The 22,360-nt window shown below is 47.1% G+C and overlaps 1 protein-coding gene across 1 annotated transcript in view; it reads right to left on the bottom strand.

Annotated features, from left to right (window-relative positions):
• Window positions 1–19,216, bottom strand: part of LOC124480444 (nuclear receptor coactivator 3-like) — a 35,260-nt gene extending 16,044 nt beyond the window's left edge. Inside the window, exons 1-3 of the mRNA XM_047039765.1 lie at window positions 19,087–19,216; window positions 2,763–2,848; window positions 531–582 (exon numbers count right to left, since the gene is read on the bottom strand). The gene's annotated coding sequence lies outside the window, so the exon portion shown is untranslated. The remainder of the gene's footprint in view (window positions 1–530; window positions 583–2,762; window positions 2,849–19,086) is intronic.
• Window positions 19,217–22,360: the final 3,144 nt, after the last annotated feature.

Genomic DNA, 22,360 nt, shown 5'->3' with positions numbered 1-22,360 from the left:
AACTGACTGATCTCCTAATGTGAAAGGTAACAACTTTGAAATTGTTACATGTGTGGTACATTACCAAGCACAAAGCTTACAACTAGCTGGGCCCTTTCTAATTGGGTAGTCTCAGTCTGGCAACTTTAACTAGAAGCTCCATACTGCATGATCCTAGTTGGTAATAATGTGTGTGTGCACAGGGTTGACACCTGGTTCAAGGTTAACAGTTTGTTTGATTTCTCCATTAGAATTTCACCTACTGAAGTTCACTCATGATGAAGAAAACAGGATGACTCATTGCAATGTAAATTCCCTGATGTCAAACCCCTCTCCTTAGCCCCACTCCAGCACAGCAGCACAGCAGCACAGCAGCACAGCAGCACAGCAGCACAGCAGCACAGCAGCACAGCAGCACTGGCCCAGTGCACTGAGGAGGCTAATCAGAAGCACTGGCCTGGGAGTCCATTTAGACCTCAGTATGCTGCATGGACCCCCAGAGAACCCCCCCCCCCCCTCACACACACACCTATGCCTTCTTACACACTCACCTCTTAACGCTGAGTAGAAACCACGGAATCCAACTTCATTCCACTTCACATCCTGCAATGAACAACAGAAAATAAGCCATGAAATCAAATATGAACATCCATACTCTAGATCACATGCCTGTGTGTGTGAGAGGGAAAGAGAAACATGGTGTGTGTGTGTGTGTGTGGGGGGGGGCAGGGGACAGTATTGGAGATGCAGCCAGTATGAGGCTAGAGATGCCAACATGGTAATCAGCCGACTGTGTTTGTTGAGAAAATGAGCCTGAATGATTTAGGGGAGGAGGACCTGGCCCAGCCGAGCGCCTCTCTCATGACTGATGATGTTTGTGTGTTTGAGACCCATTAAGCAGCTGTTTACAAGCATGACGCACCGCATGGGGGGAGAGGGCCAGGAGGGAGGGAATATGAAGAAAGAGAAGAACAAGAATAAATCGAGAGGGGGAGAGAGACAAACCGATGTGGGAGGGACGAAGGGCATTGTGGGAGATGGGGTTGAAAAAGATGAGTAGTGAGAAGGACGGGCAGACAGGAAGGGTTGGAGGAAAATGAGACAGGGAGGCAGTTTGGGAGAGGAAGTGGGAGAAGGAGGGCGTGTGGTGTGTTTTTGTGGGTATAATTTAACTGTAAGTTCAACATCTATTTGTATATGGGAGTCTAAAACTTGAGGAAAATCTTTCTTTCTGAATCAAACCAGTTCTGAATCAAACCAGTTCTGAATCAAACCAGTTCCACTTTGCAATGTTATTTGTTCTGGTCTTGTTGACTCTCTCACTTGTCTTTCCCACAGATCCCTGTGTGTACGTGTGTGTGTGTCCGTGTGCAAAATCATGAGCAGATTCAGGGCTCATTTAGTCAAAAACAAAAATTCAACCAATTTGGCAAGTCAACAGTTAACCCTCCTACGATCACGAGTCATGCTAAGAAATCCCACAATGCAACAAACAAGTAGCAGGAGAAAGATTTACTGGGCGCCGGAGACAACCAGCAACACACAGATAGAAAGAAAATAGGTCTCTGTGGGAAGCAAACACTGAAGTATGTAGATATCTCCTGACCCTAGAAACCGACTCATCATCACACTCCATTCATCTCACTGACTGTAGGGCAGCCTCTCGTGGGTTGTGCACAGTCAATGAAAGAATAGAAAAGGTTGGATTAGGACTAGATCATTGTAATCTTGTAAGTTTATTGACCATCTTCACTGAAAAATGCAGTGATTGTAGATCACTAGGACTGACACGCCATTAGTTGAGCCATATCATTATCTTAGGAAGAGTAAAAGGGAGGGAGCATTAGAGAAGGGGAGTTAGTATGACGTGTGTAGTTAGGAGTTGACAAATCTCCAGCCAGCCAGATTGGGTGTTTCGTAATGCCTGTTGACATAACCGAGGCACACCGCCCTGGTCTGTTTCTGACCTACAGCACCAGCCAGCCAGTCAGCCCATGAAGACCATGGAGGATGGGTCCAATAGGTTACACTGGAGCCATATCCCCTCTGGAGCTAGAGTAGGACTGGTAAACAGAGTGAGGCATGCTGGGTATAGGGAGGAGTCAGCCTGGTGATATAAGTCAGTGTGACACAATGCGGCAGAATCCTAGAGTCACCTGCACATCCCTGCTTCACCCCCCCTCCCTCACTATCCTGTCTCTTACTCTCCCTTAACCAACATCCTCCCCTCTCTTCCCTGTAACCCACCTCCAGCCCCTCCAGGAGCTTGTCTTCTCCTCCCCCACCTCTAACAGACATTCACAGGTTATACGTTCTGAAGAGGGGAGGGAGAGGGCATGTGATAGGTGCTGTTAGGTGCATGCGTGTGTGTGTGTGCACCAGCGTGTGTGTGGCACGGTGCTGCTGTCACCTGCAGACTGGGGTTAAGATTAATGTTTTGTTTCTGTGTCCATGGCAGGTAGAGCAGAGAGAATAATTTGATTTCTCCTCCTGTCTCCCCAGCAGCCCTCCCCTCTCCCTTTCCCCCCCTCTCTCTACCTCTATTCCTTTCTCTGCCCATAGCCATCATCTCTCCTCGCTTGCCTCTTGTTATCTCTGTGGATAACCTCTCTCTCTCCCTCTTCTTCTTTTCCCTGGTGTCGCTACACCCTGGCAGGGAGAGACAGCAGCATATCTAGATCCTCCAGTATTTTGACGTCAGTCTAACTCTAATGTAACCTTCTCAAAACACGGGGCTGCACTGAGTAACCATGCCAACTGGTGTGCGATGTGAGGTAGCTCACCTTGTGATAGCCGCTAGGTATGGACGAGAAGATAGAGCCTTCTGGAGAAAGATCTGATCTGGACAGGTACCAGGTAATGCTGGAGTCTATGGAAAACAAATCAAGAGAGAGAAAGGGAGAGAGAGATAATAAGCACTTCTGCTCAACGCTGCACATTCATTATACTTATATTAATGAATAACAGCCAACGGTTTTAATCAACATCTTGACGACAGCAAAGGAAACATAATTAACATCTTAATGAGGAGCAGGAAATATGAGGGGATGCAGTGAGAGCAGAGTGACATGTCACTGGGCGCTTGAGGTATACGTGACTTATTTGTAAGCATAGACACACACAAACACACCTTTCGCCTACGTGTACATCCAGACACACATACGCCCCCACAACCACATAACTTCCCTTTCCCGAAAAAGGATGTTGTGATACGAGTTACACAGGAAGTGTAGATGCTTCAGAAAGTGGTAAAGAGCCATATTACAGAGCCACCAGCCAATGCTCTGGTCCAGACAACTAATAGGAACTGTACATACAACAGCACAATGCACAGCACAACGCACCCAGTTTCTTGGTAAAATCCATGCCAGGGGTAACACAAAATAACATGTTTGTGTGTGTGTGTGTATGTAAACATTTAAGTGGCTGGTCTGGTCATTCACAGAAGTGGATCCTCTTAGGGTGTAGAGTGAGTAACCATGGTGAGAGGTAGGCGTTTCCATGACACCCTGTTATCAGTGAAAACAAACCTAGGAAATACCAAATGTGTCCATGAACATACTCCTGTGTGTACAAGTCCATACCTTGTGTGTCTGCTTGCACATTTGCATGTGTGTTTGTGTGTATGCGTGTGCGTTTGTGTATATAAGTGTGTTTATGAGTGTGCCATACACGACCAGTGACCCCCCCCCCCCCCCCCAATTGAGACCAGATGGAGGCTGTCAGGGGGGCTCTAGTTTGGGTGATGTATGGCCCCTCACAAACCAACAAAGGTTCTCCTTCAGCCGACGTGTTTCCTATTAATTGAGAGGAGAGAAAAACTGAGGAAAGAAAACTGAATGATTGCCTAAGCAGAGAGAATTGACCATGTCTGTGACAATGGGGAACCGACTCCATTTTGGCTGAAGGTTAAAAAAAGTATAGTGACGTCTAGCAAGACAAGTGGACGAGCCAAGAGACTTCAGGGGGACTGTTACTACCTTGGGCTGACATCAAGTGTTACAAGGATGTACAGCACTGGCTGAATGGTCATTCATGGTGGTGCTCATTTAACGGAACTACAATCTGCTCATTACATCCTCCAAATGTATACAGTCCATGATGTCATTGTGATGCATGTGTGTGCGTGAACAATTCTGTTCAGACAAATGAATAAATGATTCCTCCAATCATCTCCCTGACATTAAACAATGACTATTGAACTAATACTCTGAAGATATAAAGGGGTCTGTGTTTGTTCACTTGGTTCTTTATTTCCATTGAGTGAACAGCGAATGGTCTGCTTCCATCTGTGAAAACCTGAACTGGTCCCTCCCTGTCATCCCCCTCCTCTAACCAACAGGTGGACAGAAGAGGAGAGGAAGATGGCTAGAAGGTGTGTGGAAAGCTATTAGAGGTCATGGTGACAAGTACAACCAACACCCTCTTTCATAAGACTTGCATAAAGTACTGCAGGCTGGGCCAACACTGCCTTCCAACGACTAGATCTGCAGCATGCAAAAGTGCACCAGGAGCACAAAAATGATAAGCATTTGTCTCTCTCATTTGGGAGTCCACATATCCTCTATACTTTTCTCTTTCTTTACTTTGTGTTTTTCTTCTAAGTTATGGCTTATAATACAGGAAACTGTATGTGTCAGCCAGCTCACACAAACACTGCAGTTATACCAACAGTAAAGCTATAGAGAAGCAGAGAGAGGGGAGGGGCGGGCGAGCGGTGTATGTGTGTGCAGGGACAAACTCTGGGTGACTCTGCTTAGCTGAGCTTAGTCCAGTCCCAGCAACAAAACCAGCACTTACACTGGAGCAGAGGCAGAGCCAAGCCACATCTTGGCACCTTGCCTCGCCTTAAACAAATCAGACCACAGAGGCTAATAAACCCCCCGGTCCAGAGCCGAGCTCCACAGATGAGGGGGACCGGAGAGGGGAAGGCCTCCTCAGCTCCCCTATCCTTGAATAAAAAGAACCCCATACAAAACGCACCACTGACCTCCTATTCAGACACAAGACAACAGTGACAGCCTCCACTGCACCCATCAGCCCAGGCTTTAACCTCAATAAAGACCAGCAGTGGAGATGTTGTTATGTGCTGTCAATGGAAGGCCATCCTCAGAGGAACACTGAGGTACTGGAGGAACACCGACGGGCCCTCCTCTCCCTGGAGGAAGAGGAGGAGAGAGAGCTCCACAAGACAGAGCGGCAGCTCTAACAGTGGTTCAGGGTGTGTCATCACACACTTACATTTAGCAGACGCTCTTATCCAGAGCGACTTACAGTAAGTACAGGGACATTCCCCCGAGGCAAGTAGGGTGAAGTGCCTTGCCCAAGGACACAACGTCATTTTGCACGACCGGGAATCGAACCAGCAAACTTCTGATTACTATCTCAATTCCCTAACCGCTCAGCCACCTGACATTTACATATTCAATAGAGGAAACAGGCCTTTACATGAGTCATCTCTTCCAAGAACAAACACCAAGAGAGGACAACTATCAAGTTCTTTACACCCAGGACAGAGAAACTAAAGGCTTTTAGTCCCGAGGACAACTTTGTTTAGAACACTGAAAAAAAAAACACAAAGACGTACTTTAATCTTACCCTCCATTTTAGAATATTAAAAGATGAGAGTTGCAGAAAGGAAACAGCTGAACCTCCACTGCAGGTCTGTGCCATGCCTGCTCCAACTCCCCGGGGTGACTGGCATCAACACGTTGTATAGAATGTGCCGACATCGACAATAGGGTTGACTTTACTGAAGGGGACCCGGACCAGCCATGTGTTGAACATGTGTGCAGTGTGTACGTTCACTTCCCTCATGCCTGTAGGGTTAGAGGAAAAGGGGAGTGCTACACAGAGAGTGTGAGCAAGTGAGAGAGAGAGAAATACTTTTTCCACAATCCTTTGCTGCTTCTAATGGAAAAATGCCAAACAGTTAAAGCCAGAAGCTTAGGGTGTATGTGTGTGCATGTGAGTTTGCATGTGTGTGAGAGTGAGCTTGTGAGAGTGAGCGCGTGCGTGTGAGCGTGCGTGTGAGCGTGCGTGTGAGCGTGCGTGTGAGCCAGTGAGAGTGAGAGACTAAGGGAAACAGAGAAAAAGGACAGGTTTCTATGTGTTGGGGCTGGCTGTAAAGTTGCGCAGAAGCTACAGGCAGAAGCGAGATAAGATAAGAAACGGGCAAAAACACATCCTCATCTGTCACCTTCAGCTGAACACAGTAGAAAAACACGAGACTGTGTAAGCCGTGTGTGTGTAAATATCAGTGACAGAACCAGATCAAAACACCCATCATATTGTTCCCCTGGTGAGAAACTCTATACAGCAGGAGGCTGAATGAGCATGCAGCCAGGACTGGATCACAGACAGGATCATGAAAAGAAGAACTGGCCTTTTTAAAACACCACTTTGAACTTCATGAATCATGCATAAATTCATCATATCAGAGAGAAAATTAAAAGTGAGCAGTAGTAATGTGGTAGTTAAGTCATGTTTATTTAAATAGCCAATAACCTAAGTGCGTTGTGTCTACGCAGCAGACCAACAGGAAAGGCCATTCACACCAAGAACGATAACACTAACTATAACTATACCGTTTTAAGAATCGTTCTATATTTAAATCTATAGGCGGGACCACAACACAACGATAACGACAACTATATAGCGGAACAGTATCGTTGGGATTATTTTCGAAACTATTTTTTATCTCCATCTGATGAAGAAGAATGACAGCCAATCAGAATCCATCCTAATTTAAAGCGCCCACGCATTTGAAATGGAAGACGAGAAGCTAATCATCGAGGTTGGTGTGGACGCAAATATAATTATCGTTATAGTTGTAGTTATCGTCCTTGGTGTAAACGGGCCTTAAGACCAATATCCTTCCTCCCCGGTGAATATTGCCTCTAACAATGTGTGGGAGCTTTAGAGTAAAGGATGAGAGTTTGTAGGAGAGTGGAGAAACTCATGAGAGATTTCACATTAGTGTAATAGGTCAATCAATAAGCCCTACTCCAGCCTCCTAACCCTGCCCCCCCCCCCCCCGATGGTCAATCTGCTGCCACGGCAACAGTGGAGAACAGCAATGTCTGACTCATATTTACGCCCAGTCTTGACTCCTTGCCTGCAGTGACATCCACCTTCCATCACAGACACAACCTCAACACAACTATCCCCCAAAAACATTAGATCAAGGACAAAGATAAAAACGTAGGATAAAATATGACTACTGATCAAGAAGTCATGGGTTAAAATCCCCACTGTGCTTTACATCAGTTTGGATTAAAAGCATCAGCTAAATGAATTAATTTAAAAACATGTTTACTGTGTGTGGACAGGTTCTATTTTAAGCTGCATCTGATGAGCATCGACCACATCACACCAGCACTGAAGGGTGGGCTGAGAGTCACACAGCGACAGACAGAGACACAGGCAGGCACAAAGCCATTTTCCACTGGATGTTAATTTGAGAGAAAAGAGAAAGACACACATCTGTATCTGCATATATATGTATATGTCTGCATTTATTTGCATTATATTTTAAATATACTGACGGCAGAAGGAGAGAGAAAGAGAGAGGATCACAGTCAGAGTCAGACATAACCAGTCAGAGAGAAAGACAAGCAGACAGAGAGTCATAGCCAGTCAGTCAGACGGACGGACAGACAAGCTTACTGTACCACTGGGTGACCATGCTGAGAGAGACATCCACATTGGTTACCTGCAGAACCAAGCTCCCTGCATAGGCTGCTCTCTCTCATCCCTCTTTCTTCCTCCATCCCTTTCCTCCTCTCTGACCTCCCTCTCCCCGATCTCTCCTCTTCCATCCCCACCCCCCTCTCTCTTTCCCTTCCCTCTGTCCCTCTCTCGTTTCATCTCTCCCTCCTGGTGGAGCGTCCAAATCACATTAGCTCTGTACCTGCCATTCATCACTCCCACAGACAAAAGCACTGGAGAACCAGGGAAACTGCTTGGCAACATGCAGAATCGCCACACAAACAATGAAACCTTAAATAAACCACTACACAATGAAAATACTACAAATACAGACATCCAGTCAAACTACAACAGTTACCTTACCTGCCTGCAAATAGACTAGCCTACCTTTTCTGCTCTAGAGTCTCGGCTAACTTCCAATTTGCATCCGAGAAAAAATTTACATGGCTTCACAATGGAAAGAAATGTACCATCTTAGCTTGAAATATTTAAATCAACAAACTGGGCGGAGAGCAACATCTTGAGAAATCTTATTTTGTGGCTGTATCAATCTCCTTTCCCATTAGGGGGGATGGGACCCTTATCTAACTGGATGTGTGTGCGTGAGTACACATGTTTGTGGTGGTGCTCTATCGCAAGGACGGTGCCATCCGTGTCAGTGAGGGTGCTCCTTACCTAATGGTGTGTGTATGTGTGTGTATGTGTGTGCGTGTGGCTTATCTAATGGGCTGTCTCTTAAGGGTGAGGTAATTGGCTGGGAGAGGGGGTGTGGTGGAGAAGTGGAGAGGAAAACAGTTTGGGAAGAGAGCTGATGTGAGCTCCATACATTATGAGACCATATGGTGCCCATTGTACAGGGGGAGTGGGGGGGGGGCGGGCACTGGGCCAGAGAACTGCTCTCATCTCCTCCCATCACTACAGCCATCCACTCTCTCCCTCCCTGACACTGTTCTACCTACCTCCATTTCCCTCTCCCTGTGTTTAACTCAATATTCAACACCTCTCCTGTTTTCCTCTCACCTGTATACTCTGACATCCCTCCACAAACCCTCAACCATCCAGTCCCCGTCCCCCCCCTCCCCTCCCAACCACCTGCTGTCAATCATCCTCCACCTCTACTGGAGCATTACCCTGCAGAACACAACATCATATCAGAACAATCTTTTTCTCACACAGCTTAATCCAAATCAAAAGGGATTACTTCAATCACATTAAAACACAGAAACTGACAGAACTGTCAATGTGCCATCACTGCTGGCAACCAGCTGAAACATTAGTAGTTCACTCTTACACCTGTCTGTGGTGTGTGTGTGTGTGTGTTGAGTGGCTAACTATTCTCTGAAGGGTGGTGCTGGAGCTGCCAGCTTAGAGATAAAGAAGCAGAAAGAGAATGGGGGAGGAAAAAAACAATTAGCACTGGCTAGGCTAGTGCGGAACAGTAGACTAGACAGTGCAGCCCTCTGCCTGCGAATGTGTGAGTGTGAGTTGAATCAAAGCAGGCAGTGAGAGGGAGAGAGCTGCTGTTCTAGTTAGCTCATGAAATCTTGTTAAATCGCCCGACTCGAGACCCCCTTAAACCGTTTGATGTGTAATGAGAGAAAACATTAGCAGTAAAAATGGGATCCCCCGCCCTGGCGCTCACTGGAGCTCAGACCCACAGTTACATGTCTATTTATACATTCTCTTCTTCCTTCTACATCCTCTCCCTTTTAACAGGGAACAGTTTGTGCAATTATGGCACACAGTCAAATAGGCTGCATTCCTCCTCTCTGCCTCTTTCTCTCTCCCTCTTGCTCTCTCCTTTTCTCCTGCTCTCTCTCTCTCTCTCTCTCTGCTTCTCCGTCTCCCTCCCCATCCCCCCTCTCCTGCTGTCTCCTCCCTCTCCACCCCTCCCCCAGCCTTTTCCTGCGTGCTGTGCCTAGCCCTCCCTCCCCCTCCCCTCTCATCAGGCTATATGCGGCGGTGCACAAATTCACGGCAGAGAAAAGGACAGGGGGAGAAAAACCAGAGAGAGAGAGAGACAGAGACAGAGAAACAGGCGAATGAGAGAACTGGGGAGGACTGAAAGGGAGCAGAGAGACGGAGAGCGATAGAGCAAGACGGAGTGAGATAGAAAAAGAGTGAGAGGCGCGCTCACGCTCCAGCAATGGGCGTTCCTCCCCGGCTCCTGCAGGGTCAAAAGTTTAGCGTGGTTTTAATTTCACCTTTCCACAGCCAATCAGAACACAGCAACGTCTGCTGGGGGAACTTTGACCCACTCCAAGAATGTGCCTGTAAAGATCTGAGGCTCGCCTCTCCATTTCCACCGTTTCTCCCTCCTTTTTCCACTTGCTCTTTTTCTACCTCCTCTCAGCAGATCCTTTTCTCTGCTCGCTTTTTCTTATTTCTGTCTCCTACTTTCCACCAACATGACTGCGTTGGGACTGATGAGAGGGACAGAGGGAGTAGGGGAGGGGGGAGGACCAGAACCACAAGATCAACAGTCCTCCTAGAGAAAAACAATGCATACCATGGTATTGACATAGCCAGAGTCCACAGTACACGTTCCTCCTCTGGTTGTTGTTCCACACACACACACATACAACAACTGCAGAGGCACGCCCATATCTCTATGCAGAGCAGCCACCGCTGAATGTTTGTGTGTACGTGTGTGTGTGCGCGCGTGAGGGGGGAGGAGGCTGCAGTTAGATCATAGCTTCAGCTCCAGGAGGGGAGGGGCGGCTTGGCAAACAGAGCGAGCGGAGTGGAGAGCAGTGTGTGAAGAGCCAGGAATGGCTGGAAGAGAGAGCACAATGCCTCACAGCCTCAGGAAGAGTGGAGAGGAGAAGCGACGCTTTCTCCCTCTTTCTCTCTGTCTCTCTCGTGAATGTGTGGTTAATTAACAAACCCTGGGTCTTGAAAGAGCTTCCTGTCAATTCAGTCTTAACGTCAACAGCACAACCCCCGCCCCCCTCCTCCTCCTCCTACGTCACTCAGACAGAAAACAGTATGTAAGTACAGTGTGCAGTCCCAAGTGTGTAGCAAAGACAGAAAAGAAGGTATCTGAGGGGCAAACCGACTACCCCACCTTCACCCTCAGTTGGATTGCCACCGCCTGCCATGAACACTAGTGACTGGTGACAGGCTAGTAGCCGGGTTCCAACCACGTATCATCTTACTGCTGCCTGTCACTCACTTAGGAGGCCTTAAGAGACTGGGGCCTCATCATCTCTTCTCCCAAAAGCCTCCCTTCCCTTTCTTCTTTTCTCTATCAGGTAGAGGATAGCCTTTGCCCTGAGCTGGGGTCGGACTGAGGGTCTGGGGGATGTTTTGCGCTGGTGTTGAGTTCCATGGGGAAGGAGGGAGTGACTGCCCCCAGTTCACCTGGACCCCCAGCAGATACTGGGACAGATTCAGAGACAAAGAGTGGAAATCACACAAGCTAAAACATTTTCCAGAATTTTTTTGCTAACACTAACACATTTTTTCCATTGCGCGCGTGCGCATACTCAAAACACACTTGGGAAATCTGAGGGCTTCAATGACAGACATGCCTGAGCAACACTGCACCCCCCCCCCCCCCCCTTAAACTGCCAAAACAGAGAGGTGTCCACCCCTCCCCTGGGAGAGCCAGGGCTAAGGTTTCCTCTGGGCTCTGGTTACATAGTAAATGGTCTGTTAGAAAAACACTTGCATTTTAACAATGTCAACTGCAACACCCATTCTTCCCTCCCTTCAAACCCCTGCACCCACAACCCCCTTTGGGATGTAAACCCAGGAACTCCCACACTCCCCATTTTATGCTCCTCCTCCTCAACTTTCCATTTTTGTCTCTCAAGAAAAGCAGATTCAAAGTGTGAAGTAATTCTCGTCTTTGTCCTTGTGTTTAGTGCAATGTTTTCGTTTGTTGAGGAGGTCCTGGACACCTGCAGACAGACACTCACGGCCCCACTCAGGCACAGGTCAACTTGCTACACGGTTTAACATGTTGTTACCACCTAGCAACAAGGGGTGTTTGACCTGAGGCTGCTGTTATCCATGTTTTGTGCTGCTTAGTGGAGTCATGGCAAAGGTCAAATACAGAACACACATCAATTAGGGGTGATTAGTTAGGGTCCAATAAACTGTATGTGTGCACGCACGCACATGTTTGTGTGTGTTTAACTTCCCCTAACCGCCCCCCCCCTCACCCCCAACACACACACACACACACACACACAAGGGCCTTGTGTACTGTCCACGTGACAATATAACACAAAGCTTTAAAAGTGGACAACACAGAGCAAACTTCCCAACAAGGGGGTAAGATATGGGGACAGACAGCGAATGGCACACATTCCATGTGAGCGTTGAGGATGTCTCTACAGCATGTGAAGGGGAGCAGCCAGGTGTTAGAGGTGTGAATGTGTCTGAGCACTAGCGACCAGCTAAAGGTCACACCACGGCCACAGTCTCTAGGTAAATTATTGATGGCTTCTCTCTTTCTGAGGACCTGTGTTCCTCTTTCACTCTCCCCGTCCTCTCATTCTGCCCTTCGCTCTCATCCCCTCCTGCTCTCCCTGTATCTTCTCTCTCCTCCCTCTTTTTCAGCCCCCCCATACTCACTCACTCCTTTCTCTCTCCTTCTCCCTCTCTTTTCTCCCTCTCTCTCTCTAAGACCAGTAAAAAGATGGTTATTTTTAGATTGGTGTGCGAGAGAGAGAGCGATCGTGCTGGGCTTGCACATATTCTCTACAAGGGCTTTCTGGAAGCCCGTCAGAAAAGTGTGAGTGAGAAATGGTTTCTATCCCTGTTACCATCTGTATTTGTCTATATGGACCATCCTGTGCCATACCTTACTTGGAATCAGTATAAGTGTTGCTGACATTTACCCATGTGCAGGACTGAGCAATACCAGGGATTCAACAGAAAAAAGCACCCACCAGAGCAAGCAGCAGCAGCAGCATGTTAGGGTTAGGGTCTTTCTCAGCTTGGGTTTACCACTACTGTCCCCATTCATCCTCTTCTTTCTATTGATATCCTCTCTTGCAATGCCACTTGCCTCTTCTACCCTCCTGTGATCCTTCCCTCCTCTCCCCTCTCTGCCCGAGCCTCGGAAGCATCAGCTCGTGTAGCTGCATGTTCTTGAGAGAATTTCATTTGCATTCCCCACAGCCCATTTCACTCCAGCAAGCAGGCCAGATTGACTGTACCTTACCAGTCTCAACAGCAGGTGAAGAATAGTTCAGTGACACACACACACCTCCGCCCAGGGCTGGTGTGTAAAGCTGTTACCCGAGTCTGTAGGGGAGTCCAGCAAAGCACAGATGATATTACATCCCAGACATGTGTTCCACACATACTCTGTTGGGTAAAGTTTGGACTGCATGTTTTTTATTTATTTTTTAAACACAAAGAAAACTGTCAAAAAGAACTTGGCATTTACACCGCCCACCCGTGTCGTCAAAGAGCCAGCTTTTCTGTGGAGTGGCTGGTTAAAGCAGTGTTATAGAGGTGGTCGTTGCGTCCGTGTGTCAAGGCCTTTATATGCTACTCCGACTCCGTTTATGGATGGGTGGGCGAACGGATACGATACTCTTTTTCGTGTATGGTTCTCCGTAGGCTGTGGGTGCTGAAAACAATGCACCGCCAGAAGAGTAGGTGGCGCAACAGTAATTATGTCATTGGCGGACCAATCACAGCCAAGGGGGTATCCGTAACTATCCGAAATTAGGACGGATAGGAAATTCAGGAGGTGCACGTCGAGCTCTCGGAGAGCTCGGAGAGGGCGTTCCATGTAGACGAAGGCATTCCCATGTGTCCGTGTTTTGGAAAACGGAGTACCCCAAGTCAGCCTTCAGAGGAAGCGTACGCACAACCGTATGGACAGATCGGGAGGAAGCTCTACTCACGAGCAACACCATGACCCCTGTGACACAAGCACAAAGTCAAGTATTACATTGCAACAAATTAATATTTAAATGTTGTCCTATTTCCATTGAAGAGTGCTTTCTGTTGTCCCTGTCTGTTTACTACAATGTACCTCTCCTGAGACTAACCAGTTTACCATGAACATGGGCAAGAGGGAGAGAGTGGGGAGGGGGAAAAGAACAAGAAGCAGAATTCTACAAAAAAGCTGAATCTACTAAACCTAAAGTCTTATTGTCTAAGAGACAGCAAAGCCACAGGAGATGGGTGGGGGTGTTGAGCACCGGGTTACAGTCTGCATGGGGGGGCTACACTGGTACTGCAAGGTATGCTGCAACACAACCGAGGTAACCAACCCTCATAGTGACACCACAACGACATCCACTAACCTCGGTCGGTCGGTCTCGGGGAGGGAGGGGAGCCAATCACAGCCTGATCCCTGCTGGTCAAGGCTGGTCAAAGCTGACCAAGACAAGGTGATTGGGGGTTGGGGTTGGTAGAATAAGGATGCTAGTGTCGCTGGAGATGGGTGGGGGTTGTGGTGGTATGGAGGTGTGGGGTGTAAGGCTGGCCAGGCAGGAGAGAGGGGGAAATAAACGGAGGAGATGGCCACATAACAGATGGGTTCAGGCAGAGTTGAAGCCACTCACTAGCTGTGCTGCAGCTGGTAACATTTACCTTAGCTCCAACTCCTTAACTGTGTGTGTGTGTGTGTGTGGGGGGGGGGGGGGAGACAGTCTCTTAAGCACATAAACTAGACTCTTTTACAATGAAAGTAAAAAAACAGAATCTCCTTCTACACACACACACACCAATGAACCACTCACTGCAGACCCCTTTAACAAGCATCTATTACTTTACAGTCGGGAGAGCAACGAGAAATGTGAAACTACCCCTCCCCCCTCCCCACGTCAGCCCCCCTTCCCCACGAGACGACAGCCTATGTTCTCTCTCTCTCTCTCACCAACTCGCTCACACACGGCAACACTAAAAACCATAACATTATTCACAACTAAAGAAAGTGACACATTTCCTTTATACTCTCCCCAACAAATAATGGATTCTGACGAGCCAGTCCAGCCTGCTGGACTCTGCGTGCACCCTGTAGAAGGCAGCCAGCACCCACAGAGGGAAACATTCCCCCATATATTCCTGCTCTGGACAGAGGATCCAAATACAGGAACCCAAACACACTTGTTACACTGGCGAGAGTGTGGAGCAACACCAGTCCTGTTGGGTTGCTCCTCCATGTTTCTCCCTCGGGTCACTTTAGGATTTATTCCCCTTCATGTGACTACAACCTTTAACACGGTAGACTTTTTCACTGAGAAAATGTACTGCATGTGACTTAGTGCATCCTACGAGGGAATGACTGGAGTCATTTCTGGTAGACATACAGAACCCTTCACTCCCACATCTCAAGAAAAGGTAGGAAGGTGCTGGGAGGGAGAGAGGGAGGGATGGTGGGAGGGAGGGATGGTGGGAGGGAGGGATGGTGTGTGGGAGGGTCCAGTTAGAAGAAAGTAGCCCCATGTAGCCTCAGAGCAATGCACCATTCCACAATGGAGAACACAACTCCCAGTCCACCTCAACACCTCTGGCCACAGAGTCCCTTCTCTCTTCTCCTCTCTGTTTCTCTCCGTCTCCCACTGACCAGCTAAATATTTTATCAGCTGGCAAAAGAACCTACAAGCCCCAAGGCCAGGGGTTCTCTTTTGTTTGTTTCTTTATAGGGAAGAGGGGGGGCAATTGTGGGAAGGAGGGAGGGAGTTTTTTTTCTCCAATGCTAATACCAGTGAAGGGACTGTGATTGGTCACTTTGAAGTTGTTCTGCGCTCTCCATTTCCCTTTTCCTCTCCACCCGTGTGCATCGTGTGTAGCTCGCTGCTCGCTTCAGAACTGGATGAACGACCTTGAGCCGGCGCGCAGGGCTGTGTTGCCTTGGCAACGAAGCCTCGCGCAACCAGTAACAGCTGGATGCAACAGCACTCCCTGAATTTTAGCGGGAGTCGCCACGTTAATAATAAAATAAATAAAAGTGCCATCTAGCATACAGGAGGTGTGGGATTTGACCACATGTGTATATAGACCAACCTGAGCAGGGCTGTCTCAGTCACCAGGAGCTGCATCTGGAAACAATTCAGAAGAGCTAGTGTCAGACACCCCACACGGTGAGCGTATGGACACACAGACAGACAATACCATCCTCTCCACCCACCCACACACACACCACAGACATAAACAAACATGTGCATGCAGTCAGGCACACACCTACTGTCAAACAGGCAAACATGCCTATTCAAATGCCTTCAACTCAGTTATCTGAGCGCACAGCAGACTTCACTTATTTAGCCAGTGCTAAAATTCAGACTTAGCGGGGATTAGGACTCTCAATTTAATTATGAGTAAGGTAAAAGAGAGGAGAGGGGGTTGTGGGAGGAGGAGGCAGGTGTAGAGAGAGATACAGAGAGAGGAAGAGAAAGAAATACAGAGAGCAACAGTGAAAGATAGACACTTGGCATTCCTCTCACAGCTGTGACAGTTCTCAGAAAATAAAAAACTGGAGGACATGAACTGCACGCTGGAAATACAGGGAGAGAATCCCAGAGCAAGCAAACCTCGCAGACCCACAGCCCATGAACTGTTTCCTTCTTTGAGCTCTCTCTCTCTCACCCTCTCTCTCACCCTCTCTCTCACCCTCTCTCCCTCTCACCCTCTCTCCCTCTCACCCTCTCTCCCTCTCACCCTCTCTCTGCTGGGTACCTTGTAGTTAATCATTGACTACGAGTTATGAAAGGTAACCTGATTCCCAACTCCGTACCTGGACTATGTTAAACACTCCTCTGAGAAGTACTGTTGTACAGAGGGACAAACAAAGTGAGCGCTGCACTCTGTTGCATGTGCAGTGGTGCTAACCTGTTTACCAAGAACCACTGTCCACACAAACCCATAGACCCTCCGCTATCAGTTGGTTTTCAAGGTTCATCCATTCATCTGATCATAGTCTATTGATACCAGGTTTCATATTTCAGGTCACCTTTCAGCATCTGTGATCTACACCAGCACACCAAGCGCCTATTCAGCTCAGAATGCAAGTTAACAACTCCGTTCAAGGGCAGCATCGAGTGAACAACCCTGAAGCTTTTGTCCCGACATGAACTGCTCACTTCAGAGTTCTGATATTGTTAAGCCCAGCAGTGAAGCAACAAGTAGTGCTATCTTCACTCTGTGAAGGGAGATCACCTACCCAGTGTCGGCAGCCCAGAAGTTTGGTGGTTAGGCCACTTCCTGGCCAGTGACGGCCTCAACTGTAAGTGCTGTATCGCACACATCTGCCCCAGTTCTCACCTCACTCACCACTGGAAGCATATGTGTTAAGTCAAGTGTGTAAGAGATGCCTTGACTGGGAAGGAGGGGAGCCCTGTTTGTGGGGAAGACCCAGGGTGGGGAAGACGGGTGTGACTGCTGGTGTGTGTGTGTGTGTGTGTGCACAAGAATAGTTAATCATTTAAAAGACTCAAATTCCAATCCTGGAACAAAACTCAGAACTCAGTAGGCACCAGGCCTGACTGGTTTGAAGATCAGTAAATGAAGGGATGAGGAAAATGAGTGAGATGAAAGGCTGCCTCTTTCCCCTGCTCCATAGAGTAAAATCAATGAGAGGGGCTGAAGATTAATTCATGTTTAACGCGTACTGACACATGGGACGTGGGCCCCAACAACAACAGCTCACCATACTGCAGGAGACAGACAGGAGACAATGAGGAGACACGAAAGAGAGAGAGAGAGAGACAAGAGAGAGAGAAGAATGAGCAATAGAAAATAGCAGCATATATAATACGAGCATGTGGCCTAAAGCCCTGAAGGAATCCCACTTGCTTTATCCATTCCCAAGGTCCCAGGTGAGGTTGTGTGGTCTTGAGTCCCCCTCCTCTAAGCAGTCTGTATAGCCCTGTCCACAGCCCTGACCCAGTCACCAACATTGCCTCTTGCCTCTTGCCCCCAGCCCCCCTACCCACCCCCTTGAGCAAACACCATGCATCACTGTCATCCTCCTCCTTATCCATCCATTTATCCCCACTTCCACTCCCCCCCCCCCCCATCCCCATGTGGGGACCTACAAGCCCAGCAGGCTGCCAGTGTTCAGCCTCCCCTTTTCCCCTACAAATTGGAAACACCCAGTAAGGGCACATTATGGGAGAGTGTGTTTGTCACTGTGTGTTCATTGAGGGTTTGGACACAGAGACTTGACTGTAAATCTGTCAGGATGGTGCTGTGGAACAAGATGTGGGCTCCTCTCTGCCACACCCCTCTACTCAACACACAGCCAGGTCATCTGGGAACAAAGCCTAACCCTCAATGCTAAAGTTAAACTAGGCTTTTATAATTAACTGCAGATCATGGCCCCCTGACACACCTCCCCTGCATTCTCTCCTGCAGGCGCAGAGAAAAAGAAAAATGAACAAGCAAAAAGCAAACCATATTCACCTTTTCTGGGGTTTGTAGGCTTCTGCACTTAGTAGAAAGCAAGAGAATGTAGGTGATCTACTAGTCGGATCGTAGCCCATCGCGACCCTTCACTTGGGTCCAAATCAGCAACAGGACCGGCGTGTGAACAAACTGTACGGAAAATATACACCCCTAAGCTTTAGCAGAAAGATATCTTTCTCGACAACATGCCTGAAATAATATTTCACTTAATCAATTCACGGTAAAAGAAGTAATAGATTACTGAAGCCTTTCGAACAATTAAACCAAGTCATACAAATTCAAAGCATTGCGCAACGATCCACAAATACCCTCTACGTATCTAACGCTGGCACTTACGCACCAATGTAGCCTATTTGTTCAACAGTCAAACCGGTAGCCTTTAGTAGGTAACTGAAGGAAATATTTCGAAGCATTCCCTTTGTGTCAAAATAAAGGTGCAAACGGCACTATGCACCGCTGTCAACTCCAGACACACACCCACGTAGTCAATAGGCTACACACAGGCACATTTTCTTGAGTGTGTGCGCGTGAAAGGGAGAGGCATTTAAATTTGACTAAACTTTACCCTGCCCGGGCGACACAAACAGCGACAGCAACATCATTGAACTTAAGTACAGAAAGCAGCACATCACCTGCACAGACATTTTAAAAACGCCCATTCATCAGTCCATAAGTTCGAATCTCTTGCCTAAAAGTTAAGTTAAAAGGTAGCGTAACCAGCATGATGCAGAGGCAAATACGATCAAATCCTCGATTCGATGAACGATCCTTTAGCGATTTCAAAAGCTATACAATTCCTAACTTAGCTTAGCCCAACAGTATGCACTTTATTTGCACTCAAAATAAACGAGCATGCACCGTGTCTGTGCACACCAGTCAACAATTACTGGTGTATGGAGACTTTGCCGTCGGTGGAAGATGAAGCTTGGGCATTTCCGTCGTTTCGAACACGGCATGCTTTTTGTGCACAAAACCGCGCCATAGAAATAAAGCATTAAATCAGTCTGCAATGGAACTCACCAGTTGTCTTAGTGGGAACATCAAATTCTTCTTTTCCCCATTAACCCTCCGCCATCTTCATCACTGTTTTGTTTAATGGGAATGGGAAACACTCCCGAAGCGAAAGAAGCCAGCTTGTGTTCGAGCGATGGGATTTCTGGGTAGAGTAGTCATTTACACTGAACGCTGTTCGTCCAGCTACAGCAGACTACAGATACGGACTACAACTACATGTGTGCCACAAGAGGGGAACTCGGTCTCTACTTCAGACGGCTGACAGCGACGATATTAGAGCAGAAAAATGCCACGGTGTTTATTTTTAGTTAACCTGAAGAGCACTTGAAAAGCAAACAGAGACTTCTGTGCTGGATTCGCTCGCTACAAAACTGTCTAATCTTGCTTGGAAGACTATGTAAGGGTGCGGCGTTACTTTTTAATTACGTGGCTTAGCATCTTAGGTTATTGATAATAACATACATTTAATTGTTCATTTTAAGCAAGTACACAAATACAGCAAAAAATCGCATTAGATTTTATGTGCAAATGTAAGCCTCTGTGTAACCTATATTTCGATCAATTTAATTGTATATATTTATGTAAACTCCGACAAAACGCTATTTCCTGTATCTGCACTTATATAATTCAATTATTCAATGATGCCCCCTCCCTTATTCTTCTCATTCAGTCCTATCTTGTAGAGCAGGACGGTGCTCTGGTTTGTTTCTGTCTGTATGGTATCTCCAGGCTGGTATGTCTTATAGATGAGGCCCATATGTGGGCTCCATATGGGTGAGATGGCAGGGTCAGCTGAAGCCATGCTACTGTTAGCGCCTGGTGGCCTGGGGACAGGGGCACCATCGGCTCAGCACCCACACTCCTGCCAAGAAGAGCAAGGGTAGATAGCACCAAACTCATCACCATGGTGACGCCAGGCAGGCAGACAAGCAAGCAGAAAGCCACGCATACACAAACTGGCTGAGAGTTGGGGGTAGGGTTTCAACTGTGAAAGAAAAGATGGTAGGCAGTGAGGGGAAATGAAAAAAAAGAGACAAGGGAAGGAAAGATCAAATAACAGGTGGAACTATGGGACAGGTTAAGATTGACCCATGATCAATGACGGAATGTGGGTTAGAAGAAAGGTAGAGAAAGGTTGGACAGAGAAAATGTAATTGGTAAAAGGGAAACAATAGATGAAAAACCAGTTAAACTAACATGATGAGAGATCGAAAAGGCGAGAAATTAGGAGAGAAATAAAGGAAGGTTATGGCATTTAAGAAGTGGGGAACAGCAATTTGGCACCATTTGATGACCTGTTTGATGAAATAACTTGGAAAGAACTGTTTCAAAAGAGGATCAACAGAGAAAGGTCAACTTGTATGCTTACAACTTAAAACACAGATAGGAGGGGGAGATGTGTGTGGGGGGGGTGGGGTGGGGGTGGGGGGTGCTCTGCAGGAGTTGCATGAAGTCAACACAAAGACTGGAAAATTAAAACTGCAGCTCTTACAGTAATTTGCCAGTAGGGATATAAATATGTTCCAAACAGCACTGACACAGCAAAACACCTGCAAACCATGCTGTAAGGGAACAACTATCATGTTGACACTTTGCTTTTAAAAGTAATATTCCAGCGCATCAAGCATGATCATATGCAAGGTACACCCATAACTTTAACCTGAAGAATGAAGAAAAGCGTTCTGGTTGACATTAATACTAATCTCTACAACAGTTGGTAATGATGATCTGTCCTTGGTGTGTTTGGCTTCTGTAAGCTTTGAGTATGTCACCCCCTCCCCCACTTCCACACAATGCAGAAAGACTCAACACTATCAGTGCTTTTGTTCATCCTCCCCCATTAACCTAAGAGAGGGGGATGAGAGAGTAAGCGAGAGACAGGAATGCTGAGGACTTACAGGAGAGAGAAAATCAGGAGGGTGAAATGCAGAGAAGGTGACCATGACAAGAAAGGGGTTTGTTTACCCTCTTCCAGTGCAAGTGTATCATGTCAGAAGAGAGACACCCCTTAACCTGCCGACAGTAACACCCGCATAAAGGCCAGTTGACATCAGAATTCATGTTTGCAATCGAATGAGCTAGAAAAAAGTAAGTGACACACAGGTGGGATGTGATGTGGAACAACTGTTACTGAAACCGAATCCTGGAAGTTTTGAGGACTGCGGTAAGAGAGATAGAAAAATAGAGAGACAGAGAGCAAGAAAGACAAATACAAAGAGATAGGAAGAGAGAGGTACAGAAATCAATGTAGACAAAGAGAGAGAGAAATCAAGAAACAGAGAGGAGAGAGAGAAATAGAGATAGAAAGAGAGAGGCTGAGAAATATAAATAGAGACAAAAAGAGAGCGAGAAAAAGAAAGAGAGAGAGGATGCTGGAGGGTTAGAGTTAGGGTGTTTAACATTCCAAACAGGTAGAGAGACTTCAGGAGCAGCAGAGCAGCCGCCACTGGCACGCACACGCACGCACACATGTTCGCAGCAAAGGAGAGACACAGGAAAATAATATTGGAAGAGATGTGAATGGGGGAGGAAATAGTCTCATTCACACAGATGTGGTGGACACTAGAGAGAGCACAAGAGGGAAAGAGCCACCAGAGGTAGGGAGGGAAAAGGACATTTAGAGATGGAAAAGAACAAGACTGCATGGGAAAGAGAGTTGTTCACTTGCAATCAGCTGTAGCAAACAACATTTTGAGGAAGGAAATGAGAGTTTGAGGGTTTGGAGAAAGACTGCAATGAGGCAGTACCGAGGACTAAAAAGGAAAAGACAAACAAAAGAGAGGAAGATGGACAGGAGGGAAAATACAAGTTCTAGTTTGTTCTTTCCATGGCCCATATCTAGTCCCCCAAGCTAGTATTCTATCTCTGACTGTGAGAACAACCTCAGCCCAACCACCCAATATCAAATCAATACAGCATGATTGTGGAGGTAGAGGAGGATGAATGGTGCTATTAGACCACAAAGTCTCAGGGGACACTTGTGTGACTCCTGCTTGTGCAAACAAATCAAGGTAAAAGTTAAAGCTGACTTAGGATGGACCTGGGTTGTAAGGTCACTTGCTGTTTGTTTAGGGCTGGCATTTTAACTAACCAGTTGTCTACTGTAAAATGTTTCAGTATTTTATAACACAAACCCATATTGGTATGAATATCTGTAATCATTTAAAGGGGTATAGCCAGAATCAAACCAAAACAGCATAAAACCAAGAAGAACACCAACAAGGCAGGCCACTCAGCAGTGCGACTGGTCTAAACAAACACATGTGACCCATCTAGTGCT

Source organism: Hypomesus transpacificus, chromosome 18 (genome assembly GCF_021917145.1).
Source record: "Hypomesus transpacificus isolate Combined female chromosome 18, fHypTra1, whole genome shotgun sequence".
NCBI classification, from domain to species: Eukaryota; Metazoa; Chordata; class Actinopteri; order Osmeriformes; family Osmeridae; genus Hypomesus; species Hypomesus transpacificus.
This window is presented reverse-complemented; position numbering and strand designations above follow the sequence as displayed.